This window comes from Mobula birostris, chromosome 20 (assembly GCF_030028105.1).
Source record: "Mobula birostris isolate sMobBir1 chromosome 20, sMobBir1.hap1, whole genome shotgun sequence".
Lineage (NCBI taxonomy): Eukaryota > Metazoa > Chordata > Chondrichthyes > Myliobatiformes > Myliobatidae > Mobula > Mobula birostris.
The window spans coordinates 59427689-59448369 of record NC_092389.1 but is presented as its reverse complement, the minus strand read 5'-3'; the positions used below and the strand labels follow the sequence as shown (position 1 = coordinate 59448369).

The following is a 20681-nucleotide window of genomic DNA, read 5'->3' as shown; positions in this document are numbered from 1 at the left end:
CCCTGCGCGGCAATGTGTCCCCCTGTGCCTCAGGCGGTCTATTGGAATGAAATGTTGAAGCACCACATGTCCCGGGTTTATAAACACCATCTAGCGACCCCACAGGGACAGACTTCAACATATTGTATAATAAAACTCCTTAACTTATTTAGAAACCTATTACATCAGACAGGTGCCATCCCCGCGGTGACGGGTTGTGATTAATTTAGTGAATTAATTTTTAGACCAGCTGTGTGAGTAACTTTGTCCCAATAACGGAGCAGAACCTTCGAGGTGTCTTATCAATAGCATTTGCTTCCACTGTAAATATGTACTTCAGGGAAATGGAAATCATTTATCAAATACAGAATATTGAAATAAAGTCTGTAAAATTGCATTGAATCGCCCACTATTGCCATTCTCGTCAACGGTATAAACACTTGATGTAGTTGGGGTTTTTGTGGACTCGACCTAGAGGGTCCTTTGTAAGCTGTCTGTGTGTGGCGACATGAATAAACACTTTCCGATCTATGAAACCTTCCAACTACTTCACTGACTTAGTCATAGTCAGAACATTTGGGGCCTCGTCCCGAAACTACCCCTGACCCTACCGCATGGCCATAAAACTCAACAGTCCAGTGGTGGTGGGGTGAGAATTTCTTAATCATATCACCCCACATATGTCAAAGAACATGGCGGAGAGCTGGAAAGGTAGATGAAACTTCCGTTATGTGTGTGTGTGTGTGTGTGTGTGTGTGTGTGTGTGTGTGTGTGTTGTGTGTGTGTGTGTGTGTGTGCGCGCGTGTGTGTGTGTGTGTGTGTGTGTGTGTGTCTGTGTGTGTGTGTGTCTGTGTCTGTGTGCGCGAGTGTCTGTGTGTGTGTGTCTGTGTGTGTGACTGTGTGTGTTGTGTCTGTGTGTGTGACTGTGTGTGTTGTGTGTGTGTCTGAGTGTGTGTCTGTGCGTGTGTGTGACGGTGTGTGTGTGTGTGTGTGTGTTTCTGTGTCTGTGTGCGCGAGTGTCTGTGTGTGTGCTTTCACGCACTTTCAAATCTTATGCATCCCCAATCTGTGCGCACCGCTAAAACTCTGCAACCCCCACATTCAAATTAGATTCTCCAAGTAACAGTGACTTCAAACACTTCACATCATGGCTGCCTGAACCATAAATTCAAATTGCATTTATTGCTAATGTTTGTACGAAAGAACCTTGATATTCGTCACAGCCCCAAATCAGCAGGCACCCCCACATACACATTGGATTATACCAAATCCTTTCGCACTCCAAATTCCATATGCACACCACGTTCGCCGATAAACTCCTAAATTTACGGAGATACCCAAATCTGTGTGCACCCCCAAGTTAACAGACACCACAAAACGCCGACACCAAATCTGACACACCCCAACTCGGTGCGCATCTCCAAGTCTGCCGGCAATACCAAATGTGTGTGCAGCCTTCACTTTGCCAAAACCCCCAAATCCCGAGATCCGTGTGCATCCCCAAACCCAAAGACACTCCAAATCGGCTGGTATCACCAAATTAATCTGTACCCCCAAATACTCGTAAACTTCACTAAATCTGCATGCACCGCTAAATTCATGTTGATCGGCGTATTCTTAACATCCGCCTACATCAGAGCACATTCCCAAATCAGTATGGACCGCCAAATCCGTGTGCGCCCGCAAATTAGAGCATGATCCCAAATCATTGTGAACCCCAATTCCGTGCGCAACCTAAAACCGATGACTCCGAAATATGCACGTCAGTACCCAGAGGAAGAAAAATTTCAAACAGGTTACAAAATAAATGCTTCTGCCTTAAAAGATTAGTAAGGAAAACAGTTCAAAGTTCAATGACATCCTAAATCTGTCGGCACACCAAAGTCTCACACATCCTCAACTCCGTGTGCAATCCCATATTCTTCGACCCTTCCTAAATCAGTGCACATCTCCAAATCCATGTGCAGTCCCCTAAAATGCAAGGCTAAATTCAAAGTTCAGGACACCCCAAATCCAAGTGCAGCCACAAATCTACCAATACACGTAGAATTGTATCCAGCCGCTAATCAGTGGGTACACCAACAAACCTATGTACTTACATGGAGCACCCAAATTAACTGACAGCTCGAAATCTGTGTGCAGCTCCAAATCTAGCAGCGCTCTCAAATCTGTGCGCACCTCTAAATCCATGTGCAAGCCCTTCAGTCATCGAACCCCAGGTTTGCCGACACCTCCCGAGATGTGCACGCATCCCTAAATCGATATGTCGACGCACATCCAACACCCAAAGGGACCCAGAATCATGCGGATCCAATGCGACCTTGCTTTGTGGATCCAGAATTGTCTTGCACAGAAAAGGCAAAGAGTGGTTGTAGACGGGTCATGTTTTGCATATAGGTCGGTGACCGGTGCTGTGCTTCAGGGATCTTCTCTGGGAGCCCTTCTCTTCGTGATTTTTATAAATTACTTGAAATGAGGAAGTGGAGGGATGGGCTATAAAATTTGCTGATGACACAAAGGATGTCAGTGTTGTGGAGAGTGTGACTGGCTGTCAGAGGTTACAGCGGGACATCGACGGGATACAAAACTGGGCCGAGAGGGGCAGATGGCGTTCAACCCAGATAAATATTGTTCAACCCAGATACCATCATTTTGGAAGGTCAAATATGATGGCAGAATATACTATTATTGGTAAGACTGCTGGCAGTGTGAACGATCAGAGGGATCTTGGGGTCTAAGACCATACAACACTCAAAGTCGCTGCGCAGGTTGACTGTGTGGGTAAGAAGGCATGCGGTGCATTGGCATTCATCAACCGTGGGATCGAGTTTAAGAGCTGAGGGGTAATGTTACAGCTATATCTGACCCTGGTCAGACCACACTTGGAGTACTACATAGCCTCAAGATTCGGGGGTGTAGATTTAGGATGGAGATGAGGAGGAACTTCTTTTTCCCAGAGAGTGATGAATCTGTGGAATTATCTGCCCAATTCGCAGTGGAAGCTACATCAGTAAATATGTTTAAGACAAGTTTGAATAGACGCTTGCATATTGAGGGAATTAAGAGTTGTGGGGGAAATGCAGGTAGGCGGAGATGAATCCATGGCCAGCTCAGCCATGATCATATTGAATGGCGGAGCAGGCTCGACGGGTCAGATAGCCTATTTCTGCTCCTATTTCTTATGTTCTTATGTTCACAGCCGGGCTTGGGACGGCATCAGACAGACTTAAAGGAAAAAAAAAACAACAACTGATATTTGATCTTTTTCATCTTTATAAATAACTCTCTCTCTGCTACAGAAGCCGAGCCATCCTTGTGTGAGCAGGCCAGAGACACAGGACGGGAATTTGCTGGTGTACATTCCCGAGGTGAGTGCCGAGGACCCCGTCCCATCTGTCTCAGCTTGGTCCTGGCTGTTGCAGGGGAGGGGGGGAGGTGAGTCTGGGACACTGGGGGAGCAGGGGACGTGCGGAGGAGATCTCGTACTGAATCGCCAACCCACCGCTCGGCCTACAGATGTACAAGTTCCTGCCTGTCGAAGTGCTTGCACTTCTTCACCGAGTCTTCGTGGTGGAGAATCTTCAGGACGCCTACGTGACCGTCTACGACTACTACGAAAATTGTAGGCACCTGGCCCCTCCCCTTTCCCCTCCCGAACCACTCACTGCAACCCTGCCAGCGGACACACCTCCTCCCTGTTCCCTGCCCAGCGGTTTCTGCCCCACTGCCCTCTCCACAGTCCCACTGAATGCCACTCCTTGCCCCTTCAGACCGCTGGGCACCCCTCCCTCCAATCCCTCTCCTTACGCGCTCCATATCACTCTACACAGCCCCCTTTGTCCAACACCCTACCCATTCACAGATTCACTCCTCTGCACTCACCCTCTCGCCTCTCCCTCAAACCCTTCGCATCCCGTTCCTCATGTTCTCGAAAACTCACTGTCACTCCATCCACGCGTTCACTGCGTCACATCCTTCAGTCCAATTCCTCTCCACCCGACCCGCCCTCACTCTCCGTCCACTCAGCTGGCCCCATCTCCCCTGATTCTCCAAGCCCGTCGCCCCTCGGTCCCCTCCCTTATCTCACTGCGTCACATCCTCTCGTCCAGTTCCTCTCCACCCGACCAGCACCCGCCCCCCCCCCACTCTCCGTCCGATCTTCTGCCCCCATCTCCTCGATTCTCAGAGCCCGTCGCCCCTTGGTCCCCTCCACTCGCTCTGCACGCCCATCCCACCCAGCCCCGGACCCAAAACCATCCCCCGTGCACACCTTTGACCTCCCTGCACTCACACTCTGACAGCTTCTCCTCACCCAGTTCTGCTCAATCACGCCCTTTCATCTCCATTGCCTCCTACCCCCTACTCGCCCCTGCTGCTACACCTTCCCCTCTCTCTCCTGCAGACCCCTCCACGCTCCTGAAGAGTGGCGTCTCATGCCGTCCACTCCACTCTCATTCTCTCTTCTCCCTTCCTCCAGCCCATATGACTATTGAATCCCTCCCATTTTATCCCCGTCAGATGAGGCCGCCATCGCTGGATACCACTGGCCAGCACCAGGTGAGATCCCGCGGAGACCCTCCCTCCGCGAGGGCGATGTGGCGAGTTTGACCGCTCCCCCCCCACCCCGCCCACCGCTGCCCGCGCTTCCCTCCCACCTCCCTGACACCATTCCTCAGGGCTGGATGCAGCCTTCTCCTGTGGGCATGTTCCTATCCAGGGTCAGCATGCAGAGCGGGTTGGTCATGTATGAGGTCCTCCCACCGTTTACTGAGGAGTGCATTAGAACAAAGGGTATCTGGGAATACAGGTCTACAATTCAGTGAAAGTGGCTTCACGGGTAGACCGGGTCGTATAGAAAGCTTTCGGCACACTGACCTTCAAAACACGAAGCACTGAGTGCAGGAGATGGGACGTTATGTTGAAGTTGTAGAACCGTTCAAGAGGCCTCATTTGAAATTCTGGTCAACTACCTACAGGCGAGATTAACTGAGTGCAGAGACACTTTGCAGGGTTGTTAGAATAAAGACCGTTACAGCGCAGTGCCAGCGCTTCGGCCGACAATTTTGCCGGGCCTTCAGGAACTGGGATTTCGGGAAATGTTGAATAGGGTCGGACTTAATTCCCAGGAACGCGGACGACTGAGGTGAGATTCGATCGAGGTATACAGAATTATGAGGGAAATAGATTGGGTAAATGCAAGCAGGCTTTTCCCACTGAGGTTGCGCAAGAATAGAGGTCAAGGATTAAGGGTCAAAGTGAAATGCTTAATGGGAACACGAGGGCGAATCTCTTCCCTCAGAGGGTGGTGAGCGTGTGGAACCAGCTGCCAGCAGAAGTGTTGGATGCGATTTTGATTTCAACAGTTAGGTTTGGATAAGTATTGTACAGGTCGGAGGGTTATAAAGGGGGGGGGGAAGGGATGAGAGAGAGGGAGGGAGAGAGAGAGGTAGAGAGAGGCTATATATATATAGCCGCACTCCGTTTCTCTCTCTCCCCTTTATCCATTCTCTTCCCCACTGCCCCAATCTATCCTCCACACATTCCTCCCTACCCTACCCACTCAATGCTCCTCTTCTTTCCCTTATTGTCAATAGGGCTATAGTACTTCCCACTCTGCTTTACAGCTGCGCAGCATGGACCGTGTACCAACAGCATTCCGAGAAACTGCGCGCCTGGAGCGTGCTGCCGCGGCTCGGGGTGGAGATCGATACGATAAGGGTGTTTAAGAGACAGTTCGACAGACAGTTAAATGTTCAGGGAACGGAAGGATGTGGAAAAAGGCAAGAGATTAATTAGGCTTCGTTAGATTAATTTCTTCGGCAGAACATCGCGGGGTTCAGGGCCTTTTCCTTTCCTGTGTCATTCGTTTGTCCTACATTCCCCGTGAATTGTTACTGTGCGCTCTCTGGCTTTCTCACAGCCTTCCTGTTACTGCGAGACCAGAACCGCACACAACACTCCCAGTGCCGCCTCCCCGACACCTAGTACTGTGGTCATATGATGCTCGAATCCTGTACTACGTCCGCCTCCTTCACCGCCCTGTCTGTCCATGTTTCCCTGTGCCCCTGTACTCCACAAGGTCGTCTCCTTCACCGTGATTCTCCGACTCCACATTGATTTCCGTTCTCTACCTCTCCCTCCCCCTCCCCTTTTCTTCCATTGTCCATCTCTCGTTCTCTGCGTTTCTCTCTCTCTCTCTCACACACACACACTCATGCTCTCTCCATCTTCCCATTTCCCGTCTCCCTGCCTCCCAAAAATTGCTCGTTTTTCCTGTTTGTCCCAAATTCTCTCCGCTCCACGGATTCCATTTTCAACCCTTCCCACTCTGAGAGAGAGACTAAATATACATATATAACCTCACAGTCTTTCTCTCCCTCCTCCTCCTCTCTTCATCCGCTCTCTTCTCCGCTGCCCCACTCTTTTCTCCACACATTCCTCCCTCCCCTACTCACTCACTGTCCCTTATTCCCTTCTTTCCCTTATTATCTATTTCTCCCGCTCTGCCCAACGCTTCTCCTGCCTCTCGCTTTCACCCCAATTCCCCTTTTCTGTAGCTCGCTTTCCCTCCACCCACCCGTCCCCCCATTGCCCCCACCCCGCACTGTGATGACGGGTTGACACGCACAGTGAATTATCTGATGTTGTATCATTCCTTGTTGTTTGGAAAGCGACAGTGTTCTCTCAGAAGTTAAAGGCTTCTGGTTTCCGGGAGAGGCCGTGTGTTTCCTTTTTTGTGTGGTACAGAATAGGCGGGGGAGGGGAGTGTGGAGAAGACAGGATAGTTATACAGAGAGAGAGAGTAAATATGTTGCCTCACTCTTTCTCTCTGTCCTCCTCTCTTTATCCGTTCTGTTCCCCACTGCCCCACTTTTTCTTCCACATGTTCCTCCTTACCCTACCCTCTCACTCCCTTCTTCTCTCCCTTATTGTCTCTTTCTCCTGTTCTGTCCAACAGCCGAGAGATACAGATGACCACATACCAACAGGTAGATTGACAGACAGACAGACGCACACACACACACACACACACACACACACACACAGACACACAGACACACACACACACAGACACACAGACACACACACACACACACACAGACACACTTTCACATCTCCCTCCCCAGGTCTCCACTGTGTCCTGTGTGCATTCAATATGCGACAGGTTTCAATCTGGTGTCTCCCTCATTTTTCTAAACTCACCGAGTTCAGGCCTGGAGCATCAAACGCTCCTCATAGATTCAGTCTCTCATTCCCTCAGCCTCCCCAATGCATTGCGTAGAGACTGTCCGAGCTCTCCCCTCTTCAGAATTAAACCCATGATATTTCTGTATCCCTTACAAACAATTCAATGCTATACGGTTCCCTGACCCAGTGTACACACATCGCTCTGCTGTCCGGAAGGGTCTCTTCCACACTAGCCATTTGTTCTCAGTGGTCACAGCATCACGACAAAGACTGAGAGCTGTCTGCTCGCTGGTCTCCGACACAAACACTCACAGACACACAAAGAGACGGACAGACACGCATGTGGACGCATATAAATACATAGAGATGCTGACACACAGAGATATTTTATTAAGGAATGCATTTGAAACTCTGAACTTTTTAAGGTGGAAGCAGCTATTCTGCAAATTGTTTGAAATGATACTTGCTCTGGAAAAATCTCATGTACATGCGGGGATGTCGTCGGGTTTGGGGGTGCACATGGAGAAGGGGCACACTGATTTTCGGAAGTGCGCATATTTCAGGATGTGTCGGTGCATTTGAGGGTGCACATGGATTTCAGAGTGCTGATGAATTTGGGGGTACACACTGACTTGGGGGTTGCATGCACGTTTCAGGGTGCACATGGATTTGGGTTTGCACATGGATTTGGGTTTGCACACAGATTTGGGTATGTGGGCGGATTTGGGGATGCACACTGTTTGGGGGATCCGAAGATTTGGGGGTGTGATGATTCACAAGGTTGTTTCATTTATAGATATTTTAACAACAAATACACTTTGAACTTTTATTTTGCTATTTGATTTAAGCAGGTATTCTGTGTATTGTTTGAAGCGAGTCTTGCTCTGGGATAATCTAATGTGCATGTGGGGGCGTCCATGGGGATGGAGTGCGAACAGATTTGTGTATGTCGTTGGAGTTTAGGGTGTTGCCAGGTTCTGGGTGAGCACGGAGTTGGGGGTGCAGACGGATTTGAAGATTGCGCTGATTTAGGGGTGATAAGCGAATATGGGGGTGCAGAGGTATTTATGGATGAGCGCAGAAATAGGGTTTGTCAGCGAATATGGGGGTGTCAGGGGATTTGGGAGCACCTACTGACGTGAAGATGGTTTTGCGGAGGTGCGCAGATTTGGAAATGTAATTGGATTTGGGGTTGCACACGGAATTTGGGATTTGGTATACACGGATGTGTTCATGGATTTCGGGTGCGCGCATATTTCACGGTTCTCAGGATGTGGTGGTGTGGTGAATCAAAAAGTTGCTTCACTTACAGGTAATTTAAACAATAAATGCAGTTTGAAAGTTGAATTTTGTTCTTGCTAAATTATTAAGGTGGACCTGCTTGAAATGATTCTTCCTCTGCTATAGTCTGATGTGTATGTCGGGGTGTCAGCGGGTTTCCGTTGCACATGGAATTGGGGTGCACACTAATTCAGTGGATACAGGTTTGGAATTGTGCGCAGATTTAAGGGGACGTCAACGAATATGCGGGTGAATACGCATTTGGATGTGTGTTTAGTTTTTGAACGCTGTTCTTGCTATTTTTAAGGTGAAGACAGCAGTTTTGTGAAGCGTTTGAAATGCTTCCTGCTCTGGGATAGACTCATGTGTTGGTGTACCACGGATTTGGGGATGTGCGAATGTTTCGGAGTCTGTCAGCGAAAGTGTGAGTACCCATGGATTTTGGGGTGTCAGTAGCTTTTGGGGTGCACACTGATTTGAAAGTTGAATGAGGGTTTGCCGGTGAGCAGAGATTTTTGGGTGTACACAGATTTTCAGATGTATGGAGAGTTGGGTGTGATGGCGGATTCGGGGGGTGAACACTGACTTTGAGGAGATGTTGGATTTGGAGGTTTGTTGAATCTCCAGGTTGTTTCGTTTATAGATAAACGCGATATGAACTTTGACCTCTGTACTTGTTTTTTTAAATGGAAGCAGACATTCTGTGAACTATTTGATATGATGCTTGCGCTGGGATGATCTAATGTGCATGTGGGAGAATCAGCGGGTCCGGGTCCGCAACGGATTTGGGGGTGCAGACGGATTTGAGAATATACGCTCATTTAGGAGTGCATTGGGGAATATGAGGAGGGTGCACAGGGATTTGGGAATGTGGACAGGAATGGGTGTTTGCCAGCTAATATTAGGGTGCATGTGAATTGAGGCCACACATGAACTTAGATGTACACGGATTTCGGGGCGCACACCTATCCATGTGTCAGTGCGAATCTGAGTATGTGCAGAGATTTGGGAATGTTGGCGGATTTCAGGGTGCATACGGATTTTGGGGGTTCGGTGGTTATGGAGCATACATTGGGAATGTGTGTGTATTTCAAGGGTTCTGCGGAGTTGGAGGGGCGATGACTATCCGACTTTTTTTTTTGATGAGAAATAATTTAATAATAAATGCATTTTGAACGTTGAAGTTTGTTCTTGCTATTTTGTAAGGTGGAGACGGCCGTTTTGTGAACTATTTGAAATGATTTTGCTCTGAGGTGATCCAGTGTGCAAGTGTGTCTGCTGATTTGGAGCTCTGACGAATCTCAAGGTTGTTTCATTTGTACATAGATTAATAATGAATGCAATTAGAATTTTGACCTCTTTTCTTGATTTTTATGGTTCAGGCAGCTATTTTGTGAAGTGTTTAAAACGAGAGATCGAGAGCATGTACAGTTTACGGAGACAGAGGGGAAGGGACTGAACCGAGGGGATAAATTGAACTGGATGTCTATGGATACGTGTAGAGTCAGGCCGGATCAGGCAGAAACAATGTTTTGATCCACACAGAGACACAGAAACACGCTACACAGAACGGCAGTTTCTTATCCGCCTCTCCAGCGCTCCGCCGTGTTCTTTAACACATACGTCGTGATATGATTAAAACAGACTCAACCCCCTACTAGACTGCTGAGCTTTATGGCCATGTATTAGCGTTAAGGGTGGGTCCTGGACGAGCACCGAAATGTTCTGTCTGTGACTATGACTAAGTCACTGAAAACGTTGGACGGTTTTCTGGATATGAAAGTGTTTAGTCACCATCACAAGCAGATCTTTTCTTAGCGACCCCTCGTTACAGTCCTCCAAACACAAACTATTCCAAGAGTTTATACTCTCGAGGAGAATGGAAACAGTAGGTGATTCAATACACTTTCACAAGCTACAATGACATAATTTACTTCAATCTTCTGTGTCTCTCAAATGGCTCAATTGAATTGCATACATACAGTGGAAGCATATTTAATTGATAAGAAACCACTGAAGGTCCAGTCACCTTTTCGGACAAACTAATTCACACAAACAGTCCAAAAATTGCACTAGTTAATTATTTAATCTCAATCTGTCACCACGGGGATTGCACCTGCCTGACGTAATTGGTCTGTAAATAGTTTTACAACAGTTATTTTTAAATCTGCTGAAATATGTCCCTGTGGAGTCGATAAATGGTATTAAAAACCCCAGGCATGTGCTGCCTTAACATTTCATTCCGAGAGATCGCCTGAAGCACAGGGGCACAGATAAAATGCCTGCAATGCTGTAAAGGTATTGGAGTGTGGAGAAAATATTGTACGTGTTCATTGCCATCATTGGAGTTCCTGGTCAGTGAGCAGAGCAATTCATGTTTGGTATTTCTGTGTGTTAACCATATAAATCTGTTTATGATCATTTGACAAGCTTTTATCCTGATGATCATTGTCCAGCTAACCGTCAGAGATATTGCTCCTGTCAGTTCAACACTCTGAATTGTCATATTTAACTCACGGGATCGACTCGAACGTTGTTCTTGCTTCAATGACAGCTTGTCCGGAGTTGTTCCGGTGTGGGGTCAGGCAGCTCTGCCGCAAGCTGTGACTGGGATGGGTTTACATTGTGAAGTTCACTGTTTCTGAGTTATTGAACAGAGAGAAACCCGGGTCCTGTGTTTCATGTCTCACTGTGGAGTCTGTCACAGTCGGATCACACTGCCTAATTGGGTCTGGTCACCGGAACCAGTGTCCACGGATCTGCTGACGAAATTATCGAATTGAGCTGCGCTGCAGAATTAATCCATTAACGGAGCCACTCAGTCTCAGGTTACTAAGTTTTTCCTGCTTTCCCTCTGAGACGCGTCGTAAATTGGGGCACCACTTCGTCCTGTCGAAAAGCCTTGGCCCAGAACCAGATTTTGTTCAGTTCCATTTATGCAGCCTGACCTCCCGAGTCCCTCCAGTATTTTGTGTCTGTTGCTCCCCTCTGTCTCCCTTCTTGGCCGCATCAGATGCTAAGTTTCCAGAGACCTGGCCCGTCACGGTCAAATCAGTGAAACGGCCACATCAGCGACTGGAGTCGGGATCAGCATCGATCGTTGTTGTTGATGCAGATCGATTTTATCGCCGACGACTATGCACACATTGTCTTATCTCCGCACTGAAGAAGGCAGGTCAGAGACAGTGTGACCCGTGTTTGATGTTAGATTAGCAGCCGTTCACAGACTCTCCTGATCTTTAGCTGAAACCCGATCCCTTGAGGAATGGGTTCAGTAATGCCTAGTGTCTGTTATTTTTTTCTCTCTCTCTCTCCCCCGTCCCCTTCCCCCATCCCCGTCTCCCTCTCTCTCCCTCTCTCCCTGTCCCCTTCCCCCGTCCCGCTCTCCCACTCCTCTCCCTCTCCCACTCCCGCCTCCCCCTCTCCAGTGAATTTAGTGGCGATTGTGATCCTGTCCCGGGGAAAGTGCGGCCTCTCTACCTGCACCACTCGCTACTTGGTGGCCATGGCAGCGGCGGATCTACTGACCAATGTCACCGAGGTCATTTTGTCTCAAATCCATGAATACTACTTCCCGTTGAATTTTCTGGACATCACGCCTGTGTGCAGTGTTAGTGCTGTACTGAGTTCACAGCCACAGACTGTTCTGTCTGGTTCACCGTCGCTTTCACCTTTGATCGGTTTGTCGCCATTTGCTGTCAGAAGCTGAAAACAAAATATTGCACAGGGAAAACTGCGGCTGTGGTTCTAACAACAACCGGCGTACTGTCCTGTCTGAAAAACATTCCCCGATATTTCACACGGGAACCCTGGGAGATCATTGACAATGTACCGTAGTTCTGTAATCTCATAGACAATTATTTAACTGACCCTGGGTGGATAGTATATGACTGGCTCGATACAGTTTTAACTCCGTTCCTCCCTTTCGCTGGGATCTTGCTGCTCAACGCTCTGACAGTCAGACACATTTTAGTGGCCAGTCGGGTCCGTAAGGGGCTAAAGGGTCACAGCAAGGGGGAGAACGGCAGTGACCCGGAGATGGAGAGCAGGAGGAGGTCTGTGGTTTTACTTTTCACTCTCTCCGGCAACTTCATCCTCCTGTGGATGACAGTGGTTGTAAATTTCATATATTATCAGGTCTCAGGAAAAGGATTGGATTTCAATGATTCTGAATGGATCTTTATCTACATCGGGGCTTTACTGAGGGATTTCAGCTGCTGCACGAACACATTTATTTACGCGGTGACTCAGTCGAAATTCAGGGAGCAGATAATCAGCGCGGTGAAATATCCGGTCACCTCGGTGCTTCAGTTTATTAATAAATACGCGTCCAGAGCACAAGCCGGAGGCCGCAGCAATTTTTCCAGTCCGGATTCCGGCTCCTCACATTCACCGTCTGATCTCCCAGTTTTTATTCTGGGGCCTACTGTCCCATTGACAGGAAGAACTGGGTCATTAGGATAGTGTGTTTCTCGGGAGGGGCAAAGCACCGTCCTGGACTCGGCAGATGTCAGTCAACGAACTACTCTGGAATGCCAGCCACCCATTTGTCTTTGCATATGTCCATCCATGCCCATTCCTGCCCACCAACCTCACAGACCGACTTTCCCACAAGACGGCTGAGTCTAGTCTGACGCTGGTTGGCTAATCCAATGTCAAACACACCAGTTTCCACCGTCCCGTTGAATGATCGTCTAACATGAATAAAGAGGGGGGCATTTGGATGAATGGCTTTTGACACTCCAATTTAATGGCGCATTCCCGCTTCTAACTGGACTGGAATGTGGTGTTCGGAATTGGGAAATAAAACTCTCACTGTTTTTTTTTCCTAATGAAAACTAAATTACCACCCCATCCCCGCCAAAATCCTATAGATTGTACGGAATAAAAACCCAATGCAGTGAATTAAATTAAACTCATTCCCACAATTTAAATATCGACGCCCAACGATTGTCATGCAATTTGCATTTGATTTCAATCTACCTGATCAGCGTCACCCTGAAATAGTCTGTGTGCAAATGTTCCATAATGAAAAAATCTACACGACCCAGTATGAAGTTATCCAACACGACATTTGGAAAAAAAAAACAACATTTTAATATGGCCAATTCAGGTGGTATCGGTATAATTGCTTCCCTTCTTGTTTGTAGCCACTTCTCCCATGAACCAAACACTGTTCGGTGTCTGTAAAGGTGTGCCACTAGATTTCCCAGAAGCCCTCAATTCTTAACCCTGTAAACCCCCGAAACAGGCTCTGATCTGCAAAGCGGATGGTCTTTATCCACTTTTAGCAGCTTTTGTAACTAAACAGTTAAACCTCTTATTCCGCTCAAAACCTCTGTGTGCAGGGACCCATCAGAATAAATCATATACACCAATACTTTGTGTATGAAATAATGTTTGACGAGTTTCCAACAGTAAATCTGATCTGCTGCTAGGCTAACAATTTTCCTCCACCTACTATACACCTAAAATGATGTCAACAAGTCCTGCTGTTTAAACTGATAAATGGTCGGTAAGTTGCTTCTTTATCGTTACTTTTAATTCGGCACAAAAAAAAAACCGGTACACCCACAGTTCCAATTAAATTGTCTTTTGATCCCTCTGCAACAACATATTATATCCCTCTGTTAACATATCATAATAATATTCCTTATATATTGTTGAACCAACAGACCCTCAGGCGTATCAGAATCTTTGGATTCATTAAAATATGACACCTAAAGTCTACCAGTCATAGGCAGAACAAGGTGGCATTTCATAGAACGTGACAATTGGGGCATCTTGCATAATCCAGCAATCCCATCTTCCCAACGTGATAAGATCCCAGCCACCTAAACCTAAAAAGACTCTTTGTGTGATGTTCCCAACAGTCCTCTACCACAACTTTAACAGGATGATCACTTCTCTGCACCCTCAAATTAATTCGATATGTCAGCAATACTGCAGTCTCCGAAATCCTGAGGGTAGTTGTCCCATTTCAACCAGTAAAGCCCAAACAGGGGACGGTAAGCAACATGATTTTAAATCCTGAGCTTCTATCACATCCAAGCATTTTACAGTTGAAAATGATGCTGATCCATAAGCCACACAGCCATAATCAAGAATTTATCTAATTAAACAAATAAAATGGCGAACAAAGATTTTCGTGTACCACCCTGAAACACCCATATAAACACATGAGAATCCCAAATCAGTGTGCACCTCAATTCCGTTCGCACCTTAAACCCGTTGACATCCCACATGCCCATCAGATTATCCAGGAGGAAGAATTATTTTCAGCAGTTCCACCGTAATAATATAATGAGCAAAGTTCAAAGTTCAAACTGCATTTGTTATTAAAGTACCTATAAATGAAACAACCTGGACATTCATCACATTCCCAAATCGGCGTGCAATAGCAAATTTGCCAACACATCCAAATCTGTCACCATCCCCAACTCAATATGCACTCCGAAATCTCTGCACATCCTCAAATTCGCATGCAACCCCTAGGCAGTGTGCATCCCGTATTTACCGACACCCTGAAATCCGTCTGCACCCCTTATTCACCGACACAAACTAAAATCTACGCCAATCCGCAAATCAATGTGCAGCCTTACTTACATGTACAACCCCAAACCCTCTGATCATCCAACATGCACGTTAGATTTTCCCAGAGCAGGAATCATTTCAAACAATTCACCAAATAGCTGTCTCAATCTTAAACAGTTTAAAGTGCCTTCATTATTAATGTATCTATGTGGGTCTACATTTCTGTGTGTTTTTATGCGTCTTGCTGTGAGTCTTTGGACTTTTTGTATGTCTCTGTGTGTTTGTGTCAGAGAGCAGGTAGCGGACAGCGCTCGGTCTTTGTCGATACAGAGTGGCCACTCGGCTCGTGTGGAGGAAACCCTTCAGGGCACCAGACGGGAGTGTGTGCACTCGTTCGGGGAACTATATAGCATTGTGTTGTTTGTAAGAGATACAGCAATATCGTGGGCTGAATTCCGAAGAGCGCAGAGCTCGGACGGTCTCTACTCAATACATTTGAGGAGGTTGAACAGGGAATGAACGAGTGAACCTGTGAGGAGCGTTTGATGGCTCCAGGCCTGAATTCGCTGAGTTTAGAAAAATCACATTGAAATCTATCAAACATTGAATGCACACAGAACACAGTGGACAGATGGTAAGGCAGATCTGAATGTCTAGTTGTGTGTGTGTGTGTGTGTGTGTGTGTGTGTATGCTCTTCAACAACTTTAAAATCTCTGGCCCTGATCACCCCATTTTGCAATGGATGTCCAGTACCTTTATACCTCGAGAACACCTTAAAACACTTCGCTTCCTTCCCGACAACGGATCCAACCAGTTCCCCTTCATCTCCACTTTATCTGGAGTCAGGGGGTACCATAACAAAGAAACAAATCCTTTTTGACCATTTAGTCCCGACAGAATTGTTATTTTTCCGTGTTCTATAACTGTACCTGGACCATAGCCTTCAATACGATTCCCGTCCATGTACCTATCCAAACTACTCTCCAATGAAATCCATAACTTCCGCCGACGGCTTTTCCCAAACCGGCCCCACCCTCAGAGGGAAGGAATTCCCACTCTGGTCCCTCTTAAATATTTCATCTTTCTCCCTTAATCTGCGACCTGTACTTCCCGTCTCATTCAACTTGAGGAAAAATCCTGCCTGTTTTTACCCTGTCTATAACAATCATAATTGTGTATACTTCTGTGTAATCTCCCTTCATTTATCTACACACCAGTGAAGAAAGTCCTCACTTTTTCCAACATCTCGGGTCTTCCAATCCCAGCAAACGTATTCTATTTTTTTCTACACTTTCAATTTTATTGATATATTTCCTGCAGGCTAGTAACGAAGCTGCAGACAATACTCCGAATAATCTAATGTGCACATGCAGTTGTTAAAGGGTTCGCGGAGACGCGCGGATTAGGCGCGCACACGGGCTTGGGGTTGTGCAAGAATATGGGGGCACGTGCGGATTTGGGTATATTCGCAGACTTAAGGGGTGCACACGGAGTTTGGACTGTCGGTGGTTGTAGGGGGTGACAATTGTGAAGGCTATTTGATCTATAGAAACATGATTAATAAATGTACATTGAAAGTTTTAATTTTGTTCTTCCTATTATTTAAGTATGAGCCAGCTGTTTCATGAACAGTTGAAAACGATTCTTGCTCCGGCATAATCTAATACGCATGTGGGGTGTAAGCGGATTTGGGTTTTCACACAGATTTGGAGTGTTATATGAATAAATGCACTTTACTTTTACAAATCTGTTCGTATTGTGTTTTTAAGTTGGAGGTTGCTACTCAAAATTTGCATACGAACTTTGGGCTGCGTTTATTTAATGGCGAGGCAGCCATTTTCTGAACCGTTTGACACGATTTGTACTCGAAGATAATCGTATGTGCGTTTGAATTCAATACGGGTTTGAAGTTACACCAAGATTTGCAAAGAATTTTCGGATGCATGGTTATATTTCTTCCCGAGACAAAAATTTTCTGAACGGTTTGAAATGATTGTTTCTTTGAAATAATCTGTTATGCCTGCGGGCGTGTCAGCCGGGTTGGGGTGCGCAGCAAATTGTGGAAAACGCAGTATTAGGGAAGTGACTGTGAATATGAGTGCGCGCACAGTTTTGGGGGTGAACATGATTTGGAGGTGCGCACTGATTTAGGGCTGTGTTCTCGCACGTGAGGGTACGCACTGATTTGGGGACTGAGCAGCTTTAGAGGTTTGTTGTAAAATTCAGGGGTGAACACGGCTTCATGTGGGTTTGCAGATGCACGCAGAAGTCGTTGTGTTGCAAGGAACGCAGAACACAGGCCCGGAGATTAAGTTAGGAAGTAGTCGAGTGTGTGAGCGTTAACGGCAAACAGGAGTGCAAGAAAGCAGAATTATCTTGACACGGAGCGTAGAAAGGAAAGCGGCAGGCGAAACCTTTCTTAGCACGGAGAGACGGAATTACACGGGTAAACCTCGGTGCTGAAGTCAAACTTAGAATACTCATCTTGACACGGAGAGACTGAGTTTCACAGGTCACCTTCGGAACTGAATTGGAACTTGGAAAACTTACCTTGACGTGGAGAGACTAAATTTCACAGATAAATCTCGGTACTGGAGCAAACTTAGAACACACAATCCGAAGCGGCCGGGAAACGTTGATTACCACACTGGCAAAACCAACGATCTGGCAACTACTGGGTGCAAAGCTGGGGTTCTTTTGCTGTATGTCCTGATGAAAGCCAGGTGTGTCGCCATCAAAGTGAGTTAGGAGACAATAGTGAATTAACTGTCGAGACCGTGACAGTACCCACACTCCCCACGCCCCCCCTCCCCGACATCAGCGGGAGCCTACCGGCGAACCACCAGGCTTGTCCGGATTGCCTCGATGGAAATCTCGGACGAGGGAAAGGTCCAGGGTGAAGGAGCGGGGAATCCAAGTGCGCTCCTCAGGACCGTATCCCTCCCAATCGACCAGGTCAAACAGACCCCTGCCTCTGCGCCGCAGACCCAGTGGACGGTGTAAGCCAGGCGAGTGGGGGAGGTTCAGCAGGGGGGCACAAAGGGCTGACAGACAAAGGGTTGACCACCGAGGGGTTGATGATGCTCACAATTTGGAATGATCCGAGGTAACGAGGGGCGAGATTCTTGAGTTCATTATTGAAGGGGATGTATTTTGAAGGGAGCCAAACCTTCTGACCAGGCCGATAGTTAGGCGCAGGAATTCGATGGCGATCGGCAATCCTCCGGTTGCGGTCAGCTGAACGGAGCAGGGCCGCTCGTGCATCCTTCCAGACCTTGCGGCACTGGCGGAGATGGGCCTGAACTGAAGACACATCAATATCGTCTGCATGCACAGGAAACAGAGGGGCTGATAACAGAGGGAGCATTCGAAGGGAGACATTTCGCAGGTGCTGTTGACCAGGGAGTTGTTGGCGTACTCCACCCAAGTGAGATGGGTGCTCCAGGATGACGGGTTGTTGGCGGATATGCAGCGCAGTGCTGCTTCCAAATCGTGGTTTGCTCACTCCGTTTGACCGTTAGTCTCTGGATGGAAACCGGAAGACAGACTTACCGAGGGTCCAAGGCCTTAACAGAAGGACCTCCAGACTTGAGAGATGAATTGGGCACCCCGGTCAGAAACAATGTCAGGGGCAATTCCATGAAGGCGGAAGACGTGTTGAACAAGGAGGTCGGGTGTTTCGCGGGCTGTAGGGAGTTTGGGAAGGGCTGTAAAGTGCACGGCTTTGGAGAAACGGTCCACCACGGTGAGTAAGGCAGTGTTACCATGTGAAGGGGGTAGCCCAGTGAAGAAATCCAAAAGCAATGTGGGACCAAGGGCGGCCGGGGACAGGTAGGGGACGAAGTAACCCAGCAGGTGGCCGATGGGACGCTTTTCCGCGGGCACACACAGAACAGGCAGAGACGAAGGAGCGAGTGTCAGCATCCATGGAGCGCCACCAGAAATGTCGCTTCAGAAGGGACAGAGTTCGATTGATTCCGGGATGGCAGGCGAAACGGGAAATATGCCCCCAGTGGAGAACCTGAGACCGAACAGAGTCAGGCAAGAATAGGCGATTAGGGGGTCCATAGGCTGGGTCAGGTTGCGTCCGTTGGGCCTCTTTGACTATGGATTCGATCTCCCAGGAGAGGGCAGCCACAACACAGGATGGTTGAAGGATGGTATCGAGTTTGGGAAGGCCCTCCTCGAAGACCTATTGACGAGAGAGAGCATCTGGCTTCACGTTCCTGGAGCCAGGACGATCGGTGAGGGTGAATTTGAAATGGCCAAACAATAATGCCCAACAGGCTTGGCAGTAATTAAGGCGTTTAGCGTTCTGGATATACGCCAGGTGCTTGTGGTCCGTCCAGACGATGAATGGATGTTCAGCTCCCTCCAGCCAGTGACTCCGCTCCTCCAAGGCGAGTTTGACGACCAGCAACTACCGGTTCGCAACGTCGTGGTTACTTTCGGCGGGGGATAGTCGGTGAGAGAAAAAGGCGCAGGGATGGAGCTTTTGGTCTGGGACGGAGCATTGGGAGAGGACCGCTCCCACCCCATAGTCGGAGCCGTCAACTTCCACAATGAATTGGCGAGAGAGGTCGGGCTAGACCAGGATGGGAGCGGAGGTGAAACGCCTCTTCAGCTCCGAGAAGGTGGAGTCGGCTTCGGGGGTCCAGTGAGAAGGGGTCGCAGGAGAGATGAGTTGAGTAAGGGGCCGCAGCCACCCGGCTGTAATCCCTGATGAGGCGACGGTAGAAGTTTGCGAACCCCAGAAATCGCTGGCGTTGTTTAAGCGTCGTGGGTTTTGGCCACTCCGCCACCGCCCGGATCTCTTCGGGATCCGCCCTCACTTGCCCGCTCTCAATGATGTACCCCAGAAAACTGACAAAACGGGCATGGAACTCGCACTTCTCTGCCTTAACGAATAGCGTGTTCTCCAAAAGCCTCTGAAGAACCTGACGTACATGCTGGGTGTGCTCCTGAAGACTGCGGGAGAAGATTAGGATGTCGTTCAAACAGACGAAAATGAAACGTTTAATAAAGGCCCCAAGGACGTTGTTTACCAGGGCTTGGAAGTCGGCGGGGGCATTAGTGAGACCGAGAGGCATGGCAGCCGTCCGGTGTGTGATGAAGCTCCAGGGAGAAGGTCAATTGTGCAGTCGTAAGGGCGATGTGGAGGCAGAGAAAGGGCCCGATGCTTGCTAAACACTTCTCCCGGATCCTGATACTCTACGGGAACCCTGGACGAGTCAGGGGGTTCAGAGGCGGACGAGGTCGCTTTGACCTCCACTGGGGAAAGGGCTGATTGCAGACAAGTGGAATGGCAGAACGAACTCCAGCTGATTATCTTCCCGGTGGGCCAGTCGGTGTGGGGGTTATGACGACTTAACCAGGGGTAACCAAGAACTATGGGGGCTTGAGTGGAGAAAATTAAATTGAATCGTACCTGTTCCCGCTGTTTTCCGGAGAGAAGGAGAAGCAGGGACTCTGTACAGTGTGTGACTCGGGCCAGAAGTCTACCGTCCAGCGCCCAAGCTTCCAGGGGTGTAAACATGGCTCACCAGGAATTCCGGCTTGGAAGACTAAGCTTTCATCCAAAAAAAAATTCCCTCACCGCCGGAGTCCACTGGTGCAAACAGAAGCAGGGACTGTTGGTTGTAACACAAAGTAGCTTGAAGCTGCATCGGGGGTCGGGGGTGGGAAGGGAGTGTTGTCT

At 48.1% G+C, this 20681-nt stretch overlaps 1 pseudogene; it reads left to right on the top strand.

Moving 5' to 3' along the window:
• Positions 1–3495: 3495 nt before the first annotated feature.
• LOC140185011 (neuropeptide receptor 22-like) lies at positions 3496–19445 on the top strand (annotated as a pseudogene).
• Positions 19446–20681: the final 1236 nt, after the last annotated feature.